This window comes from Erpetoichthys calabaricus, chromosome 1, assembly GCF_900747795.2.
Source record: "Erpetoichthys calabaricus chromosome 1, fErpCal1.3, whole genome shotgun sequence".
In the NCBI taxonomy this organism is placed as follows: domain Eukaryota; kingdom Metazoa; phylum Chordata; class Cladistia; order Polypteriformes; family Polypteridae; genus Erpetoichthys; species Erpetoichthys calabaricus.
Genome location: NC_041394.2, coordinates 85912139 through 85939461, shown reverse-complemented (window position 1 = coordinate 85939461; position 27323 = coordinate 85912139). Strand labels below are relative to the sequence as shown.

The following is a 27323-nucleotide window of genomic DNA, read 5'->3' as shown; positions in this document are numbered from 1 at the left end:
ATGGGTATGCACATGTGGAAAGCTGGTACCACTGTTGTTACTAATTGCATTTCTGCTGTGGTTTTCTCAGTGATATGATGAGACTAAAGTTAAATGGAAAGTCAGTGACAATATGGAAGGGGTTCTATGAAATAGCATTTATTTTGGCTGATTCTCAGTTCTATCTGAATTGGCTAGTCATGATCAGAGACAACTCATGTTGCTTCCATATAGTTTACCAGTGATCGTTAGTCTGGTTTATCAGACAGATAATTTGCTACTGATATTTCAATTTTTTGTCCCATTTGCATTGTATTTGAGCAGTCCATTGTCTGTTGTTGATAAGCTATTTTGAGTTTTACTGCAAAGGCCATTTAATAGGCATTCATAATGCTTCTGCAATATTTTAGAGAAACTGGCCTGGTGGCTTGAGGTGATCCTAGTGTTGTTTTCACTATGTTGTCCAGTTACAAATGAACTGTCTTTTCAGACTGTGAAGTGGCTGATTGTATCTCTAGATTTGTCCAGTAGCAGCTAATTCAGCCTGACATGGCAAACTGGTTGCATAGTGCTGATTAATTTGGCTGAGAGGTATAGTAAGCTGAAGGTGTCTCCACTTGGAGTGAGCATGCAGTATCAGAACATCAAGAATACTTTTTAAACTTTGATGATTTTAACAATGTTGGCAACACTTTACATGAAATTTTGTTACTATACTGTACAGTGTACAATGTAATGACCTACTTAACTACTGTGTAACTAGGCATTATTATTGTGCACTTACTGTTTAAGTACACTGTCAATTTTCTGATTCTAATTCCACACCTGAATGTGCACTTACCTATACCTATACTCCCATTCCATAATATGTAGGCTGTGATAACACCTAGCACCATAGTTAGGCAAGTCATTACTGCATACGATACCACTAAGTGCAAAGTGTTGCCATTACATTTGTTATTAAGGTAAAAACAGCATGCTTCTTTGCTGAAACTCTACAAATGTGTTCTTTCTTCTGTCATAACTCTACTGAATTTGCTGTAGTTAACAATAAGCATTTAAACATGCCTGGTAATTAATGTCTGACTATAAATGAGTGAATTATATTTTTGAAAAATTGAATCTTGTATTTAGAGAACGCAAAAAATAATGCTGAACTCTTGTTTTTTGCATGTACTGACAGAGATGCATTGTGTTTGGATTCAGAGTTGCTGATGGTTCTAGAGAGATGCTGTTTGTTTTCTTAACTGGCAATGTTTGTTCAATGCTTCTGATTATTTTTGTCTCCCTGTTTTAGACAAAGGCTCAACCCTGAGAAAACAAAACTGAGTTAACCTCTTTCTTTGCAAACAGTTATGTGTGTGTTCCATTAGTTTTTTGGAAAAAAAGCATTTCTGTGAGCAACTCTTTGGAGCTGCGCCAATAAAATGCTTTTTTTTCCCCCCACTCAAGAAGTGTTTATGTTTTCAGTTGTTTTTTTTTCTTTCTTTTTGTTTCTCTCTCTATCTCAGTTTTTTCCTGACATCCTTGTCTGCTTTGGGATGTCTGTCACAAATTGCCGTCCAACGTTGTGACAATGCTTTCTTTCTTCCCGTGCGTTTTATGACCTTCTTTTTCCTTTCTTTCTTTTTTATGTTTTTCCTCCAAGGTCTGGCACACCTGACGTTAAACAGCCAAGGTATGGGTTAATTTTTTAAAAGCCTTCTTTTTGACTTCCTTCTTTCCTTCCTTCCTTCCTTTCTTCCTTCTTCCCTTTCCTTTCCTCATCCATTTCCTTTTTTTTTTAATCCTGCCCCATGCCATGTTGTGCTTTTTTGTCACTTTCCACTGTCTTTTTCACCTTGATTGTGCCATCTTCAGTCATGGAGCGTGCCCTCACTAAGGCCACAGCATCTCTACAAATCCAAAGGAAAAGACAAGGATCACTTGGCCTTGCCAAAGGATTTTTACCCACTTTTGATTATAGTGGGAACTTCAGTGTTGAGGTAAAGCAGAAAACATGTGAGCTGTAAGAGAGAAGGAAATTCTGGACAAGCTTCATTCTAGATACAGTGTAGCAATATTTGCTTGTGTGTCAGACAGGTTGCTAATGAGGAAGCTAATCATAGCTAACCTATATTTGTACAGGATTACCAAATATTGGGTGTTGGAGTAGGTTAAAATATACATACCGGTAGTTAATTAAAAAACAGCAGTCTGTCTTTGATAAAGAAGCATCAATCTCTAAAAGGTTTTGGGTTGTTGGTTTTGTGTCTTAGACATTGTGGATATTAGGAGCAGACAATTAAAATGAGATGGAATAAGAATGTGGTGGCTTTGAGAACAAAAGTTCTATACTATCATATGTTGGCTTTGTGAGCAGATGTCAACCAAAATGTGGTGGCTAAATGAGCAGGTATCAACCAAAACAAGATGGCTTGAAGAGCGAAAAAAAAGCATAGCATTACAGCTAGCGAGCAAGGTCCAACCAGAATTTGATGTCTTAATGAACTGAACTCTGAGAGAACAATACAGTTTACTCTAATGAAACTGAATAAAAAGGAAAAAAATAGCTGAAAAGATATAAGTTATATGATAGCTGCGCCAAGCACCATCATTGGAGTACAGAGATAAGCATCAATCTAAAGTTGGCTGCAGCTGACCAGAAAGGATACTATCTTTAACGCAGTTAATTCAGTACAACAGATAGTGTAATTCTTAATCAAGTTGAGGAATGGACAACAGTACAGTAACACGTTTAAAAGTTGGGAGTAGAATACATTCAACACATTAAAAATGTGTTGAACTGACTATTGACGTGCTGTATATACATTTTAAGCACATTATCTTGTTGGAAAATATTAAAAAGGTTTTAATTCAAAGCAAAAAGTGATCAGAGTGAATGTATGTGTTTCACCAGTAATCTGAGAATGGACAACGTAAGTGTAAACAATGGATAACACGTATTATTTTTACTCGATTCTATTAATAAACTTTAAAAATGATGCAGATTCACCAGCATATTAACTGTTCAGCTTCTGTGAGTTAACACTAATATATTATCATATTGTAAGAAATGGTTTTGTTCTTGAGAAAAAACATTATACTTGATAAACAAATACATCTTTTAGCTGGGATAAGCAATAAGAATATAGCATTATAATGCCACATTTTCACTCTTTTAGTTCATTTTGGTAATCTGTAAATACTCATACGTGCTCATTGCAATGCACCTTTGCTTCCCAGTCTTTTAGTTCGATTATCTCTAACAAAGATATTCCAATTAGCTTTCAGCAACAATCCATTCTGTTTCTTTACTGGTATATTGCTTCCAATTTCAATTAATAAATGTTATGTCAACAAACCAAACCTGAGAAAACGATGCTGCTAGCTAAGCTTGTTTGCAAAGTGTCACAGGTTGTGGCATGTGGAGAAGCAGGCCATAAAAGGATCTGGTGAAGAGAGCCGAAATGGATGAAAGCACTTACCTGTTTTTCACACTCTTAGGACACTCTTTTCTGCTGAAATCCATCAGCCATGGAACAAAGTACTCAGGGATAGTAGGATCTAGATATTTAAACAATTCAGCGAGATGAATGGGAGCAAATGGGAGCAGTTACCTCATACCAAATGTGAGCTGAGGGAAACTTGGCATTCAAAGGCAATGCAGCTTGGAGAATGAAAGTTAGGTTAGAAAGAGGAGAACAAATGGCCCTTCCAAGGGCCACCTGTCACTATTGTTGTCTGAGTGTTTCTGTTTTCCTCCATCTATGCACCCCTAAAAGGGGTTGTTACAATGATTTAAGAGGCTGAGTTCAAACACAACACATCCTTTTGATTAGAAACTGCTCTTTTCTTAACTACTCATCTGTATCCTGAAATGCAGGATATATTCAATTAAGTGAATATGACTATCAAAAGAGAAGTACCGCATAATGGCAAAATACATACCATTAGCATGTTTTGTAATTTTCTAATCAATTTTTGTAGGGTTCGCAAAACAACCAAATATTATTTTTTTCCTAGTGCAGCATTAGAAAAATGGAAATTCTCTAGTCTTAAACTGCAAAAAAAAAAAAAAAAAACCTTTTAAAGCAATAATTAAAGTAGCACTGACCACATTTGTTGCCCTTTACGTATAATAAAAATATGGAATTATTTTTCACAACCTCTAAAATACTTTTCAAAAGCATTAAAAATTATGTTTTTATATTAATTTTCATTTAAATAATGGCAATAGCCATTCCTGGCCTTCTGGAGGCTGGCAAACGTATTGCAGTGTAATAGGAATCCATGTACTAACATAGAAACAAACGTATGAAATCTTGACAAACAACAGGAGACCATTCAGTCTGTCAGCTAAGCTGTCCCAATAATTCGTCTAGAGACTTCTCAAAGGTTTCCAAGGTTCCTGCTTCAACAACATCGCTCAGTAGTTTGTTCCAGATTCCCACAATTCTTTGCATAGAGAAGTGTTTCCTGGCTACAGCCTTAAATGCACTCCCCCTTGCTTTCCGCTTTTAAGCTGAAAAAAATGTACTAGATCTGCTTTATCAATGCCTTTTGAGAATTTTGAAGACCCAGATGATGTTCCCATGGAGCCACCCCCTGCTCAAGACTGAACAGGTTTAATTCTCTAGGACTGTCAAAGAATGACATGTCCTCAAGTACTGGGATGCACTTGGTTATTTTGTGTCTTTTTTGTAGCTTGGTGACCAGGGTCCTCATTTATAAAATTTTGTGTGGATCTGAGCATGAAAATACTGTATGTGCACAGCAAACAACAGGAAAATGAATACAGCATAAAAAATGTCAGAATTATAAATCAAGCGGTACACTAATTTCTGCACAGTTTACCATTTATAAAACACAATCACCTTTTATAAATATGCATACATGAGTGTGGCTCAAACACTGCCGTGAAACATCCATATATGAAGCATGCTAATCAGCCATATACATATGCAGTCACGATGTTGCAGAACTGGCTAGTACAGCAGCTCCTGCAATCTACTATCTGGCTGTGCTCTGCAACAGAGATGCAAGATCATGTGTGGCATTATAGCACTTTTCCTCTGTGTTCTGGGGGTTCAGGAAAGGTTTAAGGTACCAATGTCTGAGTGGGTAGCTGCTATCACCTGGCACATGTAATGACATGGTTGCTCCTACAATGAATAGTACAAGCCATATGAAACATTGAGGGTTCAACCAGTTACCTTACGAACTAGCCAGCCACTACGTACAGTACCACCATGTCAAAGTTAATTTAACTCAAAATAAATGAGTCATGGTTTGACCCAGGCCACTGAGACAAAGTGTTTGCTAGTGTGTCAGTCACGTCTTGGATTAATTGTGCATTAATGAAATGTAACTGCTTATGGTTAACAAAAGCAGCTTCATTCTCGCTAGGCGCGCTTATTGCCGTATGAGTGCAGTAAAGTTCTCCAGTAACAGTAGGAGTGCTGGACACTGCTGTAAATTGCCTTTTTTATGCTAGCAGAAACATGTTTTTGTTTGTATGTACACCCATGTCAAACATGCATGGTCAGTAAATGGTTTCCAGCTCAGCAGGCATGATGGAGTGAAGCTTGTCTGAGATATTCAAAATTTAATGAGAAACTGAAAAAGTTCTTCACTGTAAATACTTAGCATTGACCCTCTTTGAATGATACTAAAATACAGTTGTTATATCATATTCATCACTTTTGATGAGTAAGTGAATATAATGTCTTAGCACATATAATAACAGCTCAGTAATATGAATTATTATACATGTGAGTCATCATTTAGCTGGTTTATCTGCATTTCCCTACTTGATCAAGGGTGTCCTAATTTCACAGTTTCTTCAAAATATTGCGTATGTATGGGTCAGGGTTGCCGTAAATGTTCTTCCATTAAGTTTTTATTTTATAAATCCTAACTGTGTGGGCAGTTGTGCGCACACATTTCAAGTATCGTTTTGTGTGTATGCAAGCTTTATAAATGAGGCCCCAGAACTGCACCAATATTCCAGATGCTGTCTTACTAGTGCATTATATAGTCTAACCCTAATATTCCTCTATTTATTTCCAGCAGTTTTAAAATATAACCTAATATTTTATTTTCCTTTTTAATTGTTTTTGCACATTGCTTGATGATGAAACATTGTATAAACATAAACACCTAAATACTTTTCATAGGTTGCTTCCTATAGGACAGTACCTTCCATCTTTATATGTATTCATATTTGATGTTCCTGTTGCACTTTGTACTTTTCTACACAAACCCCCATCAAGCCCACAAGTCATCCCAGGCACATTTAAAACACATTTCAGCACAACGGAGAGCCAGAGCCCATTGCAGGGTACACTCACAAACAGGCCAAACCAAATTGGAATTACCAGTTAACCTATGTTACTGGATACTGGATTACTGGATTACCTAAGGACAAACAATGCTGCTTGAAGGATAATATATAATTTTAAAACCTAACCATTTTGACACATAAAATACATAGTAGCTAATTAAATAACACGCTATTCAGTCTTTTAAAAGGAAATGCAATATACATTTTTTAAATTCATACAGTGCGTTGTTAGAGGAAAATTGATACAATTAAAAGGTTACTGTGTTACATCTCTGCAAAGGCTTGATAAAAAGTGTAAATAGTTCATACTTATTGATGAATATTACTCACTTTCTATGAGTAGATATATAAAAGAACCCATTTTTCTTTTTTTTTTATTTTAACAGTGTAGCAGAATGCAGTGACCATAAAGCTCTTTGTTTAGGTTAAATATCAGCTTACCTCAGCTTATTCTTCTAAGTGCATAAACATATAGAAAACAATGCTTTCTATACCATAAGGTAGAAGACCAGGTTGTTCTGTTATTTAGGTTATTGTTTAAAAATGAACCAGTGCAAACAATGGAGGTAGGCAGTGTGCTGTACAGGTTAAGGATTTGAACTTGAGATCCTGAGGTTGTGGGTTCAGATCCTACCACCGGCACTGTGTTCCCTTGAGCAAATCAGTTCACCTTGCCTAATTGGAAAAACAAAATAAATGTATCCAATTGTGTCTCATATGTTTGAAGTCACCTTGGATAAAAGCATCTCAGCCAATTAAGTAAAATAATAATGCCATTTAATTCTTAACCAAAATATAATTAAATAACAATAAATAATATATTTTATCTTTATGCCTTTCGTAACCTTCACTGTGAAGAATGTATTTAGAGTGTTTATAGATTTAAATACTGTATACAAATCTGAATACATAGTTTTTATCTTGATAAGAAACAGCTATTTGGCCCTACAAAAGGTATTTCAAAAATCTTTGGGGAAGAGAAGTTGACTGTCATTGTTGGAAGTGTAGTTAATTTGAAATGCTCTTCACGTTTTATAAAGAAAATTTCCAATTAACCACGCAGATCACGTGCATTCATTGTCACATGACCTGAATGACATTAGGGCCATTTTATAACATTCAGTGCAATTCTACTGCAGGTTGCATTGCATTACTGTCAGAAATTAAGAATACTATATAAATAAAATGTCATTTACAATACTGAATTGTTCACAAGTAGTGGACATCCAAAGCTTTAGGCAGATTAAATTCCTTTTGAGTGGATTATGCTAGCTGGTATCTTCCAGCAGATTGGTGAATTGCTTATTAAAACTAGAATGCATTACATTTACATGATAAGAAGACAATGTAAGTGATGTTTAAGTAGACTTCAGTTTATTGAAAATGCAGGCTTTTTGTTAACAGAGGTGTGTGTCGGATATTTTCTACTGCCTGTCTTTGGTTTTCTTCATTTAACAATGAAAACATGACATTTTATCAATATATGATATAGAGTATACTGAAATAAATTGAGAAGGTGATAGCAAAAATCAGAAAAGTGTTGTTTAATAAACCAAATTCACTTAAGTTCCTGTTCATTTTCAATAATTTTGCATAATATTTCATATTAATTTAATGCTTAAAATTAAAAATATAACTAGTTATTTAACATAGGTACTGCTCCATTTGGAGAAAGCTAATGTACAATTAAAAAATGCACAAAGTTATAACTTGTTAACACAATTCACAATAAATATCAATAGGAGCAAGTGACCTCACAATGTACAAAGTAATGTCTTACATATAGTTACTTAATTTTATGTAAAAAATGTTGCATTCTTAGTAAATAATAAGGTACTTCACTTTCTGGGAGTACTATAGTGTTCATGAATGACTGACCAAGGAGCTGCTTGAGTTCCTGAAAATTAGAATATAGACTCCAAAGAAAATGGGAGCAGCAACATCTAATTTCCCCTATTGTCTGTTGAGTTGGGTTTATCTGGATTCAATTAAGATGATGTGGAGGATGATTTCATCAGATTCAAAAATATGGTTGTGCGTCTTCCACTAATTGCACTAGCTTGTCATTTCTAGCAATGTTTCCTTCCCTGCAGCTAAAAAAGGTAATTGAATTTCGTCTAAGGCATCAGTCTTATAGGCAAGTCTATTGATGCCTCAGAATTAGATATCAGTCAGGTTTTAACATCCTGTAATTAAGGTCACAAAGGGAAAGAGCATCATTCAGAATACAAATGAAGGTATTGGGTGACCAATACGTTTAGTCATTTGCCCTTTAGCCAAAGTTCATTAATTATCAGGATTACATTTTCTCATTTTGTCATTAACAGAATAAAGAGTATTATTAAAGTTTTAAGAGCTATGCATTGTTCTGGTCGTTTATTCGCATTGCTTTTAGTGATTTCTTTCATGGACACATATATACAGTCAGAATCACATTTGTTGATTAATTTCAGTGTAGTTTCAGAAAATTTTACGAGGAAGAATTTTGAACTTTGTACTTTAGTAGATGTGCAGTGTTATTTAAACTGCACTGAAGCAAAATCATAATCATGAATTATTAACCAGATTAATAATGTGAGTATAACAGAAGCCTAAGGAAACTCCCTGAATGTTGGTATGAAAATATACAGTACAGAAGCAATTGGAGCTGATCGCACTTTTATCTTACAGATCTTGAAATGTCACATTTCATTACATGCTTTATAGAGAAATATATACATGGAAAAATGTAATGTATTAGCACAACTACAAAATAATTACCTTCTATTTGTATCTCTCTCAGAAAAATGGGCTGATCAATATTCTTAAACCTGCTTAACATAATTTAGGGTCATGGTGTAGAAGGTCTGGTGCCTATCCCAGTAGCATTGGGCTACTACTGTACAGCCAGACCCTCCATTGCAAATCCCACACTGACATATTCGTTTCCTTTCTAGTACTTTGGACTTTGATTGCTATGAGATCCTCCTACTGTGTAAGTGGAACCTGGTAAAACATAAACCCAGAATAAAAATGTATGTCTTCTACAAAGTCATTCAACATACATGTGTATGTTAAAAAAGTAATCTCACTCCTTTTCCCTCAGATTTAATTACTGAGTGTACATCCTAATGCTGAAATTCTAAGCACTTTCTGCAATTGGCGATCAGTCTGTTACACTAATGTGTAATATTCGGTCTGTTTGATAACTGTGAACTCCAAAACATTTGACATAAGTTTGAATTGTTCATTTCAAGTTCAGTAAATTTTTTTCTAATTATCAATTACTCTAAAATAATGAATTCCCTAAATAAAAACAACTCATATTTGTTTTCAGGGAGTATTCAAAAACCGGACACTGCCACCATCAGGAGTCTCATCTGCAAAAAATGGCTTTTGTTGAAATGTAGTTATTTTTGTTTTCACCAGTCATGATGAGACAAAGGCCAGTTTTGCTTTCAGTCATCTTCACATACTGTACAGTAGAACATCCTTCTAGAAATCCAAAGGCCCAGTAAAATTCTTATTAACATTAGGGTTCTCTTTGGCAAGCAATGGTTCCCTGCTTGTTTTTGCTCTACAGTAGGAATCCTATTTGAATGGAGATTTTGTCTGCTGGCAAAGTTCTGATTATTACCTTTTGCCATGTTACTCTTTTTTTGGATTCCTGCTGACCTCCAGGATGGCTTCACCTTTTCCTTCATCATTAGATCCAGTTTTGATCCTTTTCAAAGACACATAGCTTTCATCCTGAGGTTTTAGTATTGTTGTTTTATTGGAGAAAGTGGCACAAACTTTGTTCTCATGATAAATCCAATATTGTTTTGATTTATTAAGAAGAGGAGAGACACAAATTATATGTGATAACATATACAAACCTTAGGAATTCCTTAATTTGATTAACTGAAAGACTGTAATGCAGTTAATATGCAAACAGTGATGCCCAAGTCTGGGTCACCCATTTTTGTTTTGTGAAGCAAATTAAAAATTGCAAAAGGGATTTTTGTTTTTTTCTTAAATATGTTAATGGCAGTGGTTAATGCAGCTGCCTTACAACTCAAGTAGCCTGTGCTCATATTTAACAAGTGTCTCAGAATTACTCCTAGGAATCACACTAAAAGTTTGACAAGGATAAGGATTTTTCCTACCCAGAGTTGGATATGAGAAATAGTTATGAGGCATCCAAAACCCACTCCAAGCCAGGAGTAGATGTTCATATTTGAGAATGAAAGACATAATAATTTTACATCACCCTTAGCCACAAAGTAGCACTCATTAAGGGATTTTTGTTGTTTCTTTGGAAATCATGAAGGCATTTTGTAGTTTTCTGATACTAATGCTAAAGTTTTACCACAAAGGTAATAATAATAATGTTCAAAGTAGAAGAAGAAGAATGATAAGGAAAACATTATATGGTAGGATATTGTGCTAAGCTGCATGAAACTATTATCACTTTGCAACAACATTGTCAGTAATACTGTAATAAGCACAGCGATGGAAAGACTAAAACACACACTCAAAGAGAGTTAGGCCTATTTGTTTAACAATTCTTTAATTTGTGTAACAAGTGATTATAGTAACTGTAGTATAATTGCAGAGTTTCTCAGGGCTAAGTTGGATAAACCAGGCCACGTCGACAAATTATTTTCATCTTCCCCTGAGGGATTCCTAGATGTTTCCAAACCACCTGGAGGAGATATAACCCCTCCAGTATTTCTTTGGTCTTCTCTCAGCGTACATTGACTGGTATATTTCCCTGTAGCAGCCAGGGGCATGCCAAATATACTCCCATACCATCTCAAGTAGTTCTTCTTGTTTTGAAATAGCAGTAGTTTTGCTCTGAGGTCTTCCAGTGCATATTGCTGAGCTTGTCACCATACCATGCCAACTTACAATGCACAAGAACTTCATTTCAGCCTCTTCCACACTGCTTAATTCAAATGTGCACCGCTTGGGATCCTGCTGCTTTTGTAATGTTCAGCTTTCCTTACCAGATTCAATGAGGATGTCAAACCAATTGAGAATATCTTCTGTATGATATGAGTGCCTATCATCCTCTTATCATAACTTTTCCTTAAGTCTGCTTAAGAGTATTTACCAATGCCTTATCACCTACCTAGTCAACCAATGGAACTCACAAGTATAGCAGGTGTTTGTTCAACTGCAAAAAAAAATTGTGTTGATCGCACAGTTACAGCAATATGTTCTTCGGTATTTACATGTACAGGTAGTCCCCAGGTTACGGACATCCGACCTACGACATACGAATGGGGCCGCAGCTGCGACGCATTTGCCTCAGTAACTGCTGCTCCGTCATCTTCGGCCTGGGGACACTGCAAGCGGTGGCTGGAGGAGCAGTGTAGTGTCTCTCGGGCGGCTCCCAGCGGCAAGCGGTTTCACTGCCCGCCCACCACACACGGCTGCCCCGTACATTCTAGATTGGGGGTCTGGTAATGCTGCAAGTGATGACCCTGTTGTGGGTGAACGGAGGCCATTGAGGGTGAACGGGATTGGTTTGGGTAGCATTGTAGTGTGCCTCAGATGGCTGCGTGTTGAATGGGGGTTGGTGGTGTTGCATACGCTGCAGGCAGTATACTGTAGTGGAGGTGACTGTGAGGTGAGCTGGTGATGAATCGCCCCTCGCCGCCCCCATTCATTCTCAATAGCAAGCCTGCTTGTACTGTTACGCACATACCAGGAAGTTGTCTCTTGTCAGTACAAGGTGGTCCAGATCTAATTCTGCAGATCCAGATCGTCTGGATGACTTTGATTTATGCGGGGACGATTCCAGTTTGGCGCGAAGATGATTCTTTATGTCATCAGTTCGCACACTTGTCGATGGTCTGGGATTTTTCGGGTGATTTTCTATGTAATAAACTGAATAAGTTATAACGTAATGAAATACATCAGATGTGTGACGACTGGTGCCTTCCTGCTGTGATAGCGTATACAGTGCTGTGCAGAAGAGCCCATCTTAGCCTTTTGTCTTCACCCTTCAAGAATGTCTCTGAAACACAAATCTGATGCAAGTGCTGGTGATACAGTAAAGAAGAGAAAAACCATCACCATTGAAAATAAAGTAGAAATAATAAAAAGGTCAGAGAGAGGTGAAACTCCATTCACTGGCAGAGCACTTGGTTACAGTCGGTCAACAATAGCATTTATCAAAATAATTTACCTGTTCCGACTTACATACAAATTCAACTTAAGTACAAACCTACAGTCCCTATCTCGTATGTAACCTGCCTGTATAAGTAGGGACCAGCCAAAAACCCTGACATAAACAGAAATTCTGTGTGAATGTTTCACATGAATGAAAGAAGAACAATTAAAAAAAAAAATTATGGTATATCAAAAGTAAGACTGATTGGATGGCAGCCTCGAGTCCTATTGTTAGCATGAGTAATCTTTGTTATATTAAAAAGAAAAAACATCAGAAAGATAATTGCATGCCATAGTTACATTTTCCTCTGTAATAGGCTAGACAATTACCACATTTTATACTATATTTATCTTTCATTTATTAGTTTGAGCAAAATCATTAAAAAAGACTGTTCCACTTCCTATCATCCATGAAATATTAACAATTAATAATTTAGAAATGCGTAATAGATTTTAACTCTGACTTTTCTTTACAGTATCGTCACATTAGATTTAATAGTCACCCTTTCATTTTTTTCTCTTGAATGATTGCAAAAGTGCTTTTACGTTGGAAATTCATCTTCCAAACACAACTGTAATACCATGCATGAGGATAAGTTGCATGCAAAAGAAGCAATGATTTATGCATATATTGTAATCCTAATGGCCATAAACTATGAAACATTCCCACCATCCTTGTGTGAATAGGGTGGATGAACTTTTAATTTAACCCTCAAACAAATCTTACTTAACTTTGCGTTTGAAACATGATGATCACTGGTTCTTGTGTGGTACCCCCTTCATTGTTCTCTATGCTATTGTTTGTCCCTCGACTTTGCCAGGTTTGCAGCATTTTCTTATCTGTCAGTTACTAAAATGACCAAGTACTTGTGTGGTTTAGTAACTCCTAGCAACAGAAGCACTTAAACATGAGCTGAAATTACCCAGATTTCCTACTTTCATGTAGATTCATCAATTAGAAAGTTAAAGTACCTCCAAATGTTTTGTTTCTAATTCCTAATAGTTGTCCCTGGAGCATCCCTATGAGCCCCATGACAGTGGCTCATTTTGTGCGTATTAGGCAGGTATTGTTAAGCTGATGTTCCTCAGGGCTTTCTGTCTGCGAGGAAACCTTTCATGAAAGGCTGGATGTTCATACTATATTTCAGGAGCAGCTTCGTCTTTCTGCTTATTTCAGAATTTAGCTCATGGAAGAAATAAATCTTTTCAAAGCCTTTTTTGAGTATTTGTTTTTCTCTTATAAGATGACAGAAAGTCTCATGTCTGACAACTGTGTGGAATCTGTTTTTGTTCTTTGAATGTGCCGTATATCTGGACCAGAATCATGTATAGAAATATGATCAATTCTTTTCATTTTTTTTGTTTTTTGCTAATAACTATGGACCGTTTGTGAACAACAATGAATACAATTAAATTATGAAAAATGAAGTGCAATAATTACATTGTTATACAATTTTGTCTCATGCATTATTTGGAAAGGCCTATAGACATTTTTCAAGCATACATTTCCAAGTCCAATTTATGAATATTACTGGGGATATTTCAAATGTTAGTGACACAAATGTTAACAAATAATTCCGGTTAAAATGCCATTTTGTAAAATAATTAAATATATACTGTAAATAGCAAATATAAACATAGGCAGTACAAGCGGAATTTATTGCAGCTTTTCCAGTTTCTCAGGTGTAGAACACTTGATGAAAACAAAGGAGGTCTGACAATTCTATCTTTAAACAATACTGTGCCAACAATCTAAAATTATCATTAAATTCTGATTAGTTTATTCATTTGTGAATCTGTCTACACATTTTACGAATTATGTAATCCAATTTTAGGCCTGTTGGAGGCCAGGACAAATCCCTGTACCAGTTGGCTTAAGGCATATACCAAGAGTTTCTTTTGGCTTATTTATTACTGCTTCTTTGTGAAAATAAAATATGTGAAGAGGCATGAAGAAAGGTTAATAAACTCATAATGGAAAGCTCATTTATGCTTAATGTAGCTGTTACAGTTCATGACAAACATTAGGAGTGACTAATCAAAACATGGTGCAAATCAGCCATTGAAAACATGAATTTTAAGAATAGAATTACTGCAGCATTTATTATAAATCATATTATACTATTTATAATCCTTAGTGGCCTATATTATATAAAAAATAGCATAAAACAATCTTAGAAGAATTTTCTTATAAGTTGAAAATTTTTGCTGGCTAAATATATTCATTTGAAAGAAAAAGTTAATGAAAATTAAAGTTAAGGCGGCTGCACATTACAATAATAAAATTAAGAATGTTGATAACAATAATAATGGATGTTTCCCACCAATTTCTATACTACCAGAATAAACTCTATACAGCTCTATGTTACATTAAGCAGGTTCAGAAAATGAATGAATGATTAATCCTTATTCATATCACCTCACTGCAGATTCCTATCAGTTACATCAGCCATATCCACTTGCATTTCATGGCAGCAAAATTAGCAACTAGGCTCCCTTTTCATATTAGCAGGTTTTTATTGCTTAAATAATTCACATGTCTATATGAGAATGAAATCTCTTCCTTATTGTGATAAATGTGCCTTTCTAAATATAAAGTTTGCCTCCACCAGATAAATTTCAGTTCACATACTCTAAAGTTCATGATTCGACTATGCTAAATAGCAGAGGAGATTTATTCAATATCTTATATTCTAAGTACTCTGATACTACATGGCAGCAAGTCCCAATGGGCCTTTTGATTTTGCCCAGTATCCTAGTGTGAAACAAGAAGTCACCAACAAGCTTTTATGGCAAGGGTCTGTTTAACAAAAAGTACTTTTTATGAATTTTACAGAAGACATCTTCCCTGGAGGGGAAAAGGACATATATCCCAGCTTGCCCGTCGGCATGCAAAGCAGGTGCATAAATATTAATATTCAATTGCTCACAAAGTGCAGGACAGACCATGGTGATGCTGACAACGCACTTAGTCTCTTATTAATCTTGGCTTTAGAACACGGCCTTCAGTTCATGACTTTAAGAATTAGATAAGTCCACAAGTATAATAATATTGTAAAATAATATAAATAATGTAAATGCCTTATTTGTACATTTCACCAATCACATTTGCTCAACGCGTATTAACTAATATCAGCTCTCTGTTCAGCTGCCTTGAAAGATGGCTACACTAAAAATCTCACAGGAACATTAACTGCTGACAACAAAAAAAGGCTTCTGTTAAATTCTAGAGTTCACTGTAGTGTTACACTGTTTCAGTCAGATACATCTTGAAAGAAACTGTCAAGGCTGATGCATTGTTAACCTGTGGTTGCAAAATACAACAAATACTTGTAATCCTGCATTGTCAAGTTGCCCTTAATGAAACCTTTCTGATTTTACAATCCTTATATTGTGATGAGTTTGTTAACAGCATGTTTTTTGCTTCTTTTTAATTCTTTTGCGTATGGAATCTGAAAAAGAGTAGTGGAATTGATGGATAGATGGAGGATCTACCTTATGGCCATCTGTTTTTAATATTTTAATTAATGCCAGATATCCAAAAACTTGTTGGGCTCTGATATTCTTTTGTTCTGTTTTCCTTTCAAAGAAGGCTCTCCCTTTTCTTGTTTGTCAGTCTGCTTGAATTTGGCACCACTGACTTTTCCTTCCAAGTGCAGGAGGCCAAAACCAAAATAAGCATTAAATAAGCCATACAATACAGTATAAAGTAAGAAAGATCTTAAACTTTAGCTTTTTGATTAAAGTATATTGAAATGTAATATTCCTTTAAATATACTAAATACCCAGAATATGTGTTTTTTACGTGTTTACATTAAGGCCTTAATAAGAGCATAACAATTTTTACAAATGTGAGATCATTTAGTAGATCAAGCAAATTACCTTGACTAACTTATTCCAATATCTCATTCATTTTGTAAATAGCTATCAAAAAGTGTACTTGCACTCAGTGGCTTCATAGTTTGTTTTAGATTCCAATAGCCTGCTGTGTGAAGAAGTGTTACTTGTTTCTGGACTCATGGCTTTATACCTTCCATGTAAATGGGGTCTGTCTTAATATATAGTGGCTTATCCATATTTTTTTAAACAACAATTAACTCTAAGGTTAAGTTATAAGCAGCAAATCAAAGCCATGTCTGTACTTAACCTGCTCAGGAAAACCTGGAGTCTCTATTATAAAAATATGCATACAGGGGTGTATTTACCGATTGGGGGCCCCTAGGCTGAGAAAGGCCTTCGGCTTCCCATGATCACTCTGCAAATACAAAAACCCCATCTCTGTACTTTAACTTCAGGAAGTAACTCGTAGCTTTCATGAAATGCAAATCACTGTTTTCACACAATGCACATATTTCTTTTACCAATATAATAATATATTATGGACCATATAAATGTCTGCTATGAAACACCCCTCTGGCATTTAGAACAACCATATCATGTCGACAACAAAGACTGAAGGAGAATCAGTTTAGCAACAAGGTCTATTCCACCGATGTACTCAGTGGCCTTCTGCTCTTTTTCCTGTCAACTCACAACCTCCACAAAACCTTAGGTGAAAGCACAACACAAAATAGCACAGCAAGAAAATACATGTACCTAATTTTATAAGCTTTTTATTCTGGTGTTCTTTGCAGCAAAATCGTTTGTGATTCCTGTGAAACCCATTTGTTAAAGGGTCTAACTTTCCAAGGGCATCAATGTTAGATGCTTGAGTCTTTCTTGTTGCACTACAGACCTCAATTTATTACACACTATAGACTGCTTTGAGAAATAGTGCTCCACATTGGCATTAGTCACGAGTAATCAGGAATGGACTAGAAGCTAAAACTGGCCCTGGAATTTTGTCCAGACTGGTGCACCACAATTGGCTAGACACTAACTATTCCTACATCCTTCAATGGATGGACACATATCATTCAATATTAATTTAAAAGTAAAGTAGTGTAGTGCATATAGGCTTTCAGGTTCAGTCCCCCATAATGAACTTGGACACCATTGGTATGGAGGACTCACTTCCAGAGTAGACCCAAGGCATAAACAAACTAAGTGGCTACATAGTGCCCCATGGCCACCAGGACACCTGCATTGGCTCAGCCTGTCACATAAAATGGGAAAGATGAGGAAGGGAATATTTACAAATGAAGAGCTGCCCACAGCCAATGCCCTCCCTCCCAAAATGAAAACCAAATCTCTAATTTACCTCCCGCTTACTTGAAGGGGAACAAATTTGCTATTCAATCATGTTCAACCCTCCAAAGATGTTTAAGGGACAAATCTAGGGACCTAAAAACTTTTTTGACCTTAAGGCCACAACAAGTATAAAACTTGTACTCCTCACTGCCATAAAGGCACAAACTGTGGTGGTCCCATGCTGTTCCCCTGCCTCTCTGACACCCTTGTAGCAGATTTGTCCTCCTTTCTCCAAACAACTCAACTTTGCTCCATTGTAAATGTTGCACTTGGCTAAACCTATACAAAACAAAACTAATGTGGGAGGGTCTAGGACATAGACAAAGTAAGGTATTAGTCAGTTGTTGAATTACTGGGAGTACTCTTTTTATTGCGATTCAGTGAAATTTGAAATCTAGGATACATTAACACTTGATCAAAGTGGGGAGAGGTTGTCCCCCTTCAAGATTCTCTAAGAAGTTCTGGAATAAACAGGTACTGGTAATATATGTTGAAATTGGAAGCAATGCTGGTATAGTGCACCAGTAAGTACCAGCACACTTCAGGAAATGGTTTGAGTTCTAAATAAATGTCTTTTGACAGCTTGACAGTTTGTTAACTCCACTCCACATGTTTGAAAGTTGCTGTCCTTGTAAAATAAAGCATAAAACAGTTTGGATAAACGAAAATAAAAATAAGAAAATAAAATCAAACAGAAATATTTTCACTAGGACATTAACTATTACCACTGCAGTCTCTTATTATTGAAGTGTCTCTGTATGTGTATGTGTTTATATACATATCTATATATACAGTATATATATAAATATATATATATTGTGATAGTTGCCCGGACACCACCAGTCAGAGACCACATCTTTATAAAACATTCACGTTTATTAAACATTAAATAAACAATTCTCACACTCCACAAAAAGCACTAAGCAATAATCACCCTTCAATACTCAGTCCTTTGCCGCCTCTACTCCTCCAGGGAGCTTTGTCCTTCTCCCACTCCCGACTCTGGCTCCATGACTGTAAGGAGTCGGCCCCTTTTATCCCTGCCCGGATGTGCTCCAGGTGGCTGATGACGTCCATCTTGCAGCACTTCCTGGTGTGGTGGAAGTACTGCCCTTTGACCCGGAAACACTCCAGGCGTCCCTGGCCGATCCCTCCGCCATCTTGCAGAGTGTGGCAGAAGTAACAACATCCAGGTCCCACGAGGTGTAAAGCACCCCCTGGCGTCGGCAACAAGTCCGACAGTTCGTTCTCCTTTCCCGTGGTCCTCTCCTGCTCCATGGCAGTTGTGCCCTCGTGGCCCGGAAGTTATTCTTGCCACCTTCCGGTCCTTTCTGGCGTACTGTATATCTGAGTGTGTGTGCTAAGAATGTTTGGTAAAGTTTTTTTGTCAATCCGTTCTAAGGAGACATGCAAGAATGACTTTCGTTGTGCTGCAGTCTGAAGTGCATATACCACTGATTTGTTTATTAAATTAAAAAAAATTCTGTCTTTGCTCTCACTTTGTGCATTTTTCTTATTTGCATCAGGTGGGAGCGGGGTAGTTGGCCAAGAGTTAATGTGAAAATGTGATTGGACAGGTGCACTGAGGATTCACTGTTGACCAGTCACGTTGTGTCTCCCCCAGTCACACGTTCTCTGTTTAACAGCTTGGGGCTTCACAGTACAGAGAGAGAAAGCGTGGGATTTCCTGTTGGTACCAATGTCCAGTCCATCCCTGCAGATAATGTAAGGTACATCCATAAAGCAACAATGGTTTAATTATTCTAAGAAGCTCCAGATCTGCTGTTAAACAAATTAATCCAATTATTTTTTTTTTTTCATTAGGGCAGGTCAGTTGACACCCCTCTTACTTGAATTTGTGTGAAAATGTGCAAATGCTAAAAAAAACAGGATATGTACACCAAAAAATTAGATTTATCACATTTCTTCACAATGTACCCTTTACAAATCATACTCATCCTGTAAATGTAAATGTACAGGAACATGCCTTAAACTCTGCCTAGTTGCCACTCCGAAAAAATCTTTTATGGACTATGCAAATCAGTCCTGCACATATTCAGTTGCAATGCTGCAGATGTTCATTGGCTGGTAAAGCAGCCTCCCAGCTGACACATTCAGACATCACCATCCTATGCTGCATTCCACAACTGATTGCACAAGCCTCTCCGCTGTGTTCCAGGTGTAGGGAAAGGAATACAGGCCGGTTTATACTTGATGCATTCTCATTGCTGCAAAGATCTGCTAGGGTGCGTGTGACATGAAATTTCATCATCAGCCCTAGCACGGTTAGCATTTTCTAATCGTGCGGCCCAGCACTTGCCTTTGCATGTTTATTGCACATACACTAGTCAAGAAAGAATGTGCTCATTGCAAGAAAAGTTGTGTGAAATGTTGCCACCCTCACCTACACAATCTGACATTAAAAGCACAAGGCGAAGCCAAATCTTTATAAATTAATGGAAAGAATCTGTAACTCATGACAGTTCTTTGTGTGCAACATGCATGTCTGCTTCACTTGAGGTTACATGCTCCAAAAACCACAAATATTTTATGAGGAGAGAGCATGGTGTGATAGTGTACTCAAAATCTTTCATTAGCTTTGTTAATAATATTAGCATTGGTAATAATATTTCTCCAATATTTCTTTGTAAGCACATAAATTGCTTGTTGTATGTTGAATTTTATTTAAATATGAAATTAGGCCACCCAAAATCCTAAAATTTAGCACAAAATCAATAGTACTGCTAGAATAATGTACACAGCATGATTTCAACAGTAATTTCTAAGAAAACACTGCAACAAATTTAAAATCTGATCTTCATGAAAGCGTTATCCAGATGTTTTTCCTTCAAAAAAAGGAAAAATATTTTTACAAAGGTTCCCAAACTGTAAACTGTTAGGTTATACATTGTCTCACAATATACACATTGTCTCACAGTATAGACATGCTTCACTTACTTATTGCCTGTTTGCAAAAGTGGGGCACTAAAAGGCCCAGTTCAGTGAAGGCTTAAATAAGATCGGTTGTGGTCAGAATCTGAAAATCGCCATATCCGCAACATGAGTGTATCATGCACATTTTCCAAATATTGAAGATGTAGTAAAACTATCCCATTTCAATTTTTTTTAATTTTGAAAGCTCAAGTTTTGGTTTGATCTTAAAATTCACAACCATCCATCTGTCAAGTTCTTAATGTGTATGACAAATTTTATGAACTCTTCAACAGTGGTTTGACTTTTATTGGAATTAGGTTTGAAAACTTTAAAAGCTTTTAAGATTACCGAGTATAAGTTGCCCATTCATTCTTGAATTACACTGTGCACCTTTTTCCACAGACATTCAAACACACAAATACACAGATATACATATTCCCAAATTGCTCAAAACATTTTCTAGGGATATGAAAACATGTTTTTTCATTGAAAACCAGAGAATTTGTTAAGAAAACAATACTTTCCACATTTAGGAAATATGGATGAGTAAAAATAAGGAAAACGTAAAAATTGTTAATTTTATGAAATCTGATAAACAACATTAGACTTTCTAATACCCTTCAGGTTTCTCATGCTGGTATACACAGCAACATTAATGTTTAATGTTTTTGGATTAGCTGAATTTAACTTATAACAGTACAGACTTGAAAATCTCTAGACACAATCTTTCAGTGAATGCAGTGAATGGATCTGAGGCTTTTGTCATTCAAATTTATTTTTCAGGGGGCAGATGGATTAGGCAGGGTTATTCAAATTTGTTTCCTATCAAATCTAAGAAAGAAAGCAAATGTTCATATCATTTGTCACAATGCTGTGACAGAACATGTCGAACAATGGTAAAATATTTAATTACCATTTGTAAGACTTTCAGGAAAAGATAGGAAGGCTACACTGGTAACTGCCAGCACCAGCAGCACCAGGACAAATTAAACCATTCAAGATTTATCAAACCCTTTTCCATTTTAGCACTCATAATTATTATCCAATGGCGTGGAGATTCCTGAAAGGCAACTGACTTTACAGCTGAAAATTTCTCCTTTACAAAACTGAAAAGTAAAGCTGGGGCACAGCTGGTTTCTCAGTTTGACAATAACAACTGCAAGGCACAATGAGAGTGCTGGCTGTGGTGTGATAGAGTTAAGGCACCATCGGCCCTGTTTTGTGTTTAAATAGTGTGATTGTTTTATTGCTAGGTGCAGTTTGCCATGGCGGTACCAGTGGTGTTTTACATATTGGCAAACATAGCAAGAGGTTTATGGACGTCCAATTTCTTTAGTGAAAACGTTTGAACTACAAGAAATAAAGACAGTGCATTAAGAGATAACTTTTCTGTTATTTTCTAACATATTTTCAAGGGTTTTATGGTTTGATACTGTTTTTTTCATGCAAAAGTGTACTTACTGTATATATTATACCCCCCCCCCCCAATAAAAGCCTTTATATTACAGAATGTTAGAAAAACAAGCAAAATAAATTAATATCCACCCATCCATTTTCTATTTTTAAATTTCCTGGCAGCATTGGTTGCAAGGCAAGAATCAACCATACATTGGAATCCAATCCATAGCAGATGTATAGACACACTCACGCTCATTTTTGCAGAGACAATATGGAATCATTAATCAACCTAACATTACAAGTCATTGAGATCTGGGAGGCAACTTGATTAATTTAGAAATGAACACACAGGGAGAAAGTATAAACTACACAAAAGCAGGGACCAGTATACAATAGAATGGGACTGTGAGGCAGCAGCACTAAACACTGTAGCACCAGCATAAATAAAATGTCTCTGGCACGACCGTGAAATCTGGACACACTATGCGCTGATAATTACCTGCACCTATTGCTCATTTTTTACTAAACCATGACAAATCTGGTGTCAGTGAGGTTTATTGTTTCATGCTTCATATTATATTTTACAAGGACCCATAAGTCTGGTTATAAAAACTGAATTATGATATACAAACTTCCAAAGACATAACTTTGTGTCTAATTTCCTGTTTATTAATACATTCCAGCCAGGCTAACATGTGGATTTCATAAGAAGGCAATATATCTGGCAGATGAGAGTAGAGAGCATTCCGTTATCTAATAATAAAGTTATATTAAATGAACTAACTCTGTTGGCTATGGTTAATTTGAACCCAACACCAGTGAGGTGCTTCCATCCATTTTCTCTGTTCCATTTCTAGTTCAATGTAATAAATAGACAGAGCCTACCACTACTGCAATCAGAGCAAGTCACAGGTCAACCCTGGATAAAGTACTGATTTTCAGAGAGGCAGACACAAACACCTAAATTTATATTTGAGCTTTTACGCCTGTCCGTTGACTTAACAGCATTTTCAGGAATTAGAAGGAAAGTAAAAAAAAATCTTCTGGAAAATCGCTTTATAATTGAAGAGAACAAGCAAATAACATGCAAAAGACACCACAACCTATATATGACATTAAAACTGAGAGGTGTGAGATAGTCACACTGTGATCTAAAATAGTGAAAGAAGCAATAAAATGAATTAGCTGCAAATGTGTAACATGAATGGTTTCGTTTCAGTAAGGATGACTGAACTGCTACAAACCTCCAGTATTGTTTTCAGCTGATCTGTTCATGTTGTAAAAATGTGACTAGACTCAAATGGCCACCTTTTGTGTTTTAAATGTTAGATGTCTTATGTCTGTGGTGAATGAGAGAGTAGTTGACAAGAGAAATGATTAATTTATCAGTATATTTTTGTTGTTTGAATGAAATATTTCTTAAAGGAGATAATCAGATACAATGCAAGAAGTTTAAATGCAATCAAGTTATTTATGTAAGTCTTTAATCAAAGAATTAAAAAACTCGATTGCTGCTTTACTGGACATTAAGAGACCCAGGACAATTCAGAAGAAAGATTAAAAAGGCACGCTACAGGTTTCCATCTGGCATGCACCAACCACCATGCTGCTCTGCTTGATGATGTTACATAAATGTAAAGGGGGGATTTTCCAAACCTGTCTCTATTTTTGGAAAGACCTGCATTTTTGTCAACACAAAAGCTTATCTTGTAATTTTTCCATCCATCCATCTGTCTGTGTTCATTGTGAATCACTTTCTTTTTCATTTTTTCCAGTTTGTGATGTTAAGTTTGGAAAGTGGATATCAGTATGTTTTCAAAAGGAAACTAGCATTGAGATATAGCGATTCACATCTTAAGGCTTCAGCATGGAACTTTGTGCAATGTTTATTTTTATTTCTGTTTTGATAACTGTTATTGTTAAATTCAGTATAAAGGGAATGCATATCTGTTATGGCTCTGTAAGAATAGGCTGGATGGCCGCAATATTCTCTTTGGTCTTCTTTGTGATGAGAAATGTTATATATTGATGGTTTTTGCTTCAAAATGCATGTAAAGCACCAAAGAACTGTTTCAAGATAAACAGCTGCTTTTCATTAAATTTCAAACTGGACAAGAATATTGTTTTAAATTTTACAAAAGCTATTACTTGATATAAGGAGTTCTTTTTACATTGGTTGTTTGAAAAAAGTGCAATATTAGAAAAGAGTAGAAATGTAATAACAATAGACAAGTTTATCGCTTATAATGAAACCTACATTAAAGAACGTCAGATTGATGAATGCTTGGCTTTTGCCCTGCTTTTTAATCTATGCAGAATAGCAGGTCAAGCTATTTATCATGTGGCTTCATGGAGTCTTATGTGTGTTGTAGTTCAGTCTTAGTTATTGATTAAAAGGCTGATTGTTAACTTAACAAAAAAGATGCACAAAACATGGCTTTGCAGTGCTTTCCCAGACTGAAATGGTGCTTCTCTTGAGCCTTTTCAGAACATAATTAAAAGCCAGCAAATGAGTTCACCACTAACCACAGTAATGCCAGGTAATGGTTGTATGCAGCCTTTTCAATAGCATGTGACCTTTGAACCTCATTGACCTCTGAGTTCACTTGTGAAACATAATATGAGTCCTGGTAACCACTGTGCTCTCTGCTACTTATGATTTGTTGTAATAATATATAAAGAAATGCTACAATTCAGTAAGCATTGGTGCAAAAAGCTTACTCCTGTACTAAATAAGCACACTCAAGCTGCTTTAGATGTGACCAGTGTGTGTACTTTTGTTTTATAGGTTATATTAAAAAGTGGGGCTTTTTAATATGAATCCTACATCGTTCTCTGGACCTAAATTTATAAACTAAAAACTATTTGTACTAATAGCTTGAAAAAATTACAAGGAGCTCATTTCTAATTCTTTTTTTTTCTTCTTATGCAAAAATGTTTCTAAACTGTTATATTACTGGCTATTGAATGAGTGTAGCCTAACAATTTCCTTGTGGTTATGTGTAATTGGAAGGTTCTGGCATACACTTTTCACTTCATATAGATGAAATGCTACTCTAATGGTTTAAAAAGAATGAACGCTTTCATGTTATCCTCAAAATACTAACAAAAATAATTGATATAAATAATTTATTTCTGTATTTTATTGAACTGTTAAACTAATTTCTTAAACCATTGACCTGTTTTATTAAGCAATTAAATCTCTGTAACTTTAACCCAATAGTCTTTGTAACAGCAAGAAGTATAAATAATTTAAAATGAAAAAATAAAAGTTAAAACCAGGGAACAGCAACCTGGGTTCAAATCCCATTTTCACACACCTATCTGTGTGGATTTTGGGTTTTCCTTTCAGATCCACAAACATGTGTGTGTTAGGTTAAGTAGCCATTTTAAATTGTCCCTATGTGAGTGTTTATGGCATGGTCACTGTGATGAACTGACACCTATGATAAAGTGCATTGGGGGTTCATGGCAGTAGGAATGGGTGTCAAAAATTGGTTCCGGAGTGGCCATTACCAAAATATCAATAAGCTCCTGGAAAAATGGTGCTGGTGAAAGTCACAGAGCTGTTGCAAAGTTTATTGTGAAAGATTTTACCACAGTGAAGTCAAGTTGGTTAAGGTATGCATAGCATAGCACAATGGTCCCCAAACTTGGTCCTGGGGACCCCCTGGGGCTGCAGGTTTTTGTTTCAACAAACTTCTGTTTTTAATTGGACTCCTTGCCTCATTAAGTAAGCTGTTACTTCTCAGTTTCTGTGTTTTGGTGTCAATGAAGAAATTACAAATCTAAGTGTGTTAATACATTTTAATAAAAATTAAGCAGTTATATGTGGATATTTTTTCTTAGTTTTTATTTATATTTATCCTGATTTCAATTCAACCGTTCCATTAATGACTAATTAGTGGGTCTGACGCTAAAACATTTGCAGCCTTTTATCATTTAGTGTTGTTCACCCAGGTATCTGCTTTGCTTGTTTTTAATTGTCACTGTTAGAATACAATGAAGTAAGCAGACTACACAGAATAAGGGAAAAATAACAGGAAAACAACAAAAAAAGAGTTAAGCATTTAAAGCTAAACAAAAAATATAAATATTTCTTAATGTCTTATAATGTAAAAATCATGCTGGTATACTTTTCTGAATGCAGAATAAGAGAAGAGAAAAAAAGACCAGCAAACTAAATGAAATAATGATAAGTAATAATCATTATCAATCATTATCACTTATGTAAATCTAGCTGGAACAAAAACCTGCAACATTAGGGGGTCCCCGGGACCAGGTTTGGGAACCACTGGCATAGCATAAATCACTTACTGCTAGATAGATTACCTTACGTTTGAAATGAGCCGTCCTGACAAGCAGGGATAAGTTAATTTACAACCATAATAAGCAATGCAAAAATGAACAAAATTAGTCACCTCAGTTGTAAACAACTTTTTTTCAACTGTAGGGAGATGACAACAGACCTTAATCCCAGTTAGCACACCCCCTGTCAAGAGACATATTCTCTTTACAACACTCTAGAAAAACATCATCAACGAGCTTGACAGCTGTAACCACTGTGTTGAGTCTCTTCACATTGTGCCACATCTTTATTTTTTGCACCACATTATGGAGAGTAGTTCCCCTCATTATTGTTAAGAGTATTAGTAAGTATTGGGATTAGATCACTTAGAGATCTTTATATAGACAACGTCGTTGCATCCTACGAACAGTTACATTCCAAATTTAACTTTCCAGCAACACATTTTTTTCACTATCTTCAAATTAGAAACTTTGTTAAACAGAACCTGCCCGATTTTTCTCATCTCCCACCTTCCTCTATGCTAGAAAATATATTGCTCAGTTTCGAGGACTCAGACAGCATTTCTGCAATATATAAAAGCATTTTACAGTCCCTCCCTTTCAAAGATCCAAGAGGACAATGGGAAAAGGATCTCTCCTTCAACATATCAGAAAAGGAGTGGAAGGTAGCAATGCAGAGAATTCACTCGAGCTCCATATGCGCAAAGCATACAATTATTCAACTCAAAATTATATATCAAGCACATCTGTCTCGTTTAAAATTGTCCAAAATGTTTCCAGGGCAAGATCCAACCTGCGAACGCTGCAATCAAGTTCCATCCTCACTGGGTCACATGTTTTGGGCCTGCACCAAATTAACATCATTCTGGACCAAAATCTTTAAATGCCTTTTCTATCAGCCTTGGTGTCACAATCCCTCCTAACCCATTAACAGCTGTGTTTGGTGGACTTCCAGACGGGCTTAAAGTGGAGAAGGATAAACAAACTGTGATTGCCTTACTACACTATTGGCATGTAGACGTATCTTGCTCAACTGGAAGAATCCTAA

At 36.0% G+C, this 27323-nt stretch overlaps 1 protein-coding gene across 1 annotated transcript in view; it reads left to right on the top strand.

Moving 5' to 3' along the window:
• The first annotated feature begins 1622 nt into the window (after window positions 1-1622).
• The window catches only part of LOC114652793 (neurexin-2-like), a 1491103-nt gene continuing 1465402 nt past the window's right edge, over window positions 1623-27323 (top strand). Inside the window, exon 1 of the mRNA XM_051920100.1 lies at window positions 1623-1657. The gene's annotated coding sequence lies outside the window, so the exon portion shown is untranslated. The remainder of the gene's footprint in view (window positions 1658-27323) is intronic.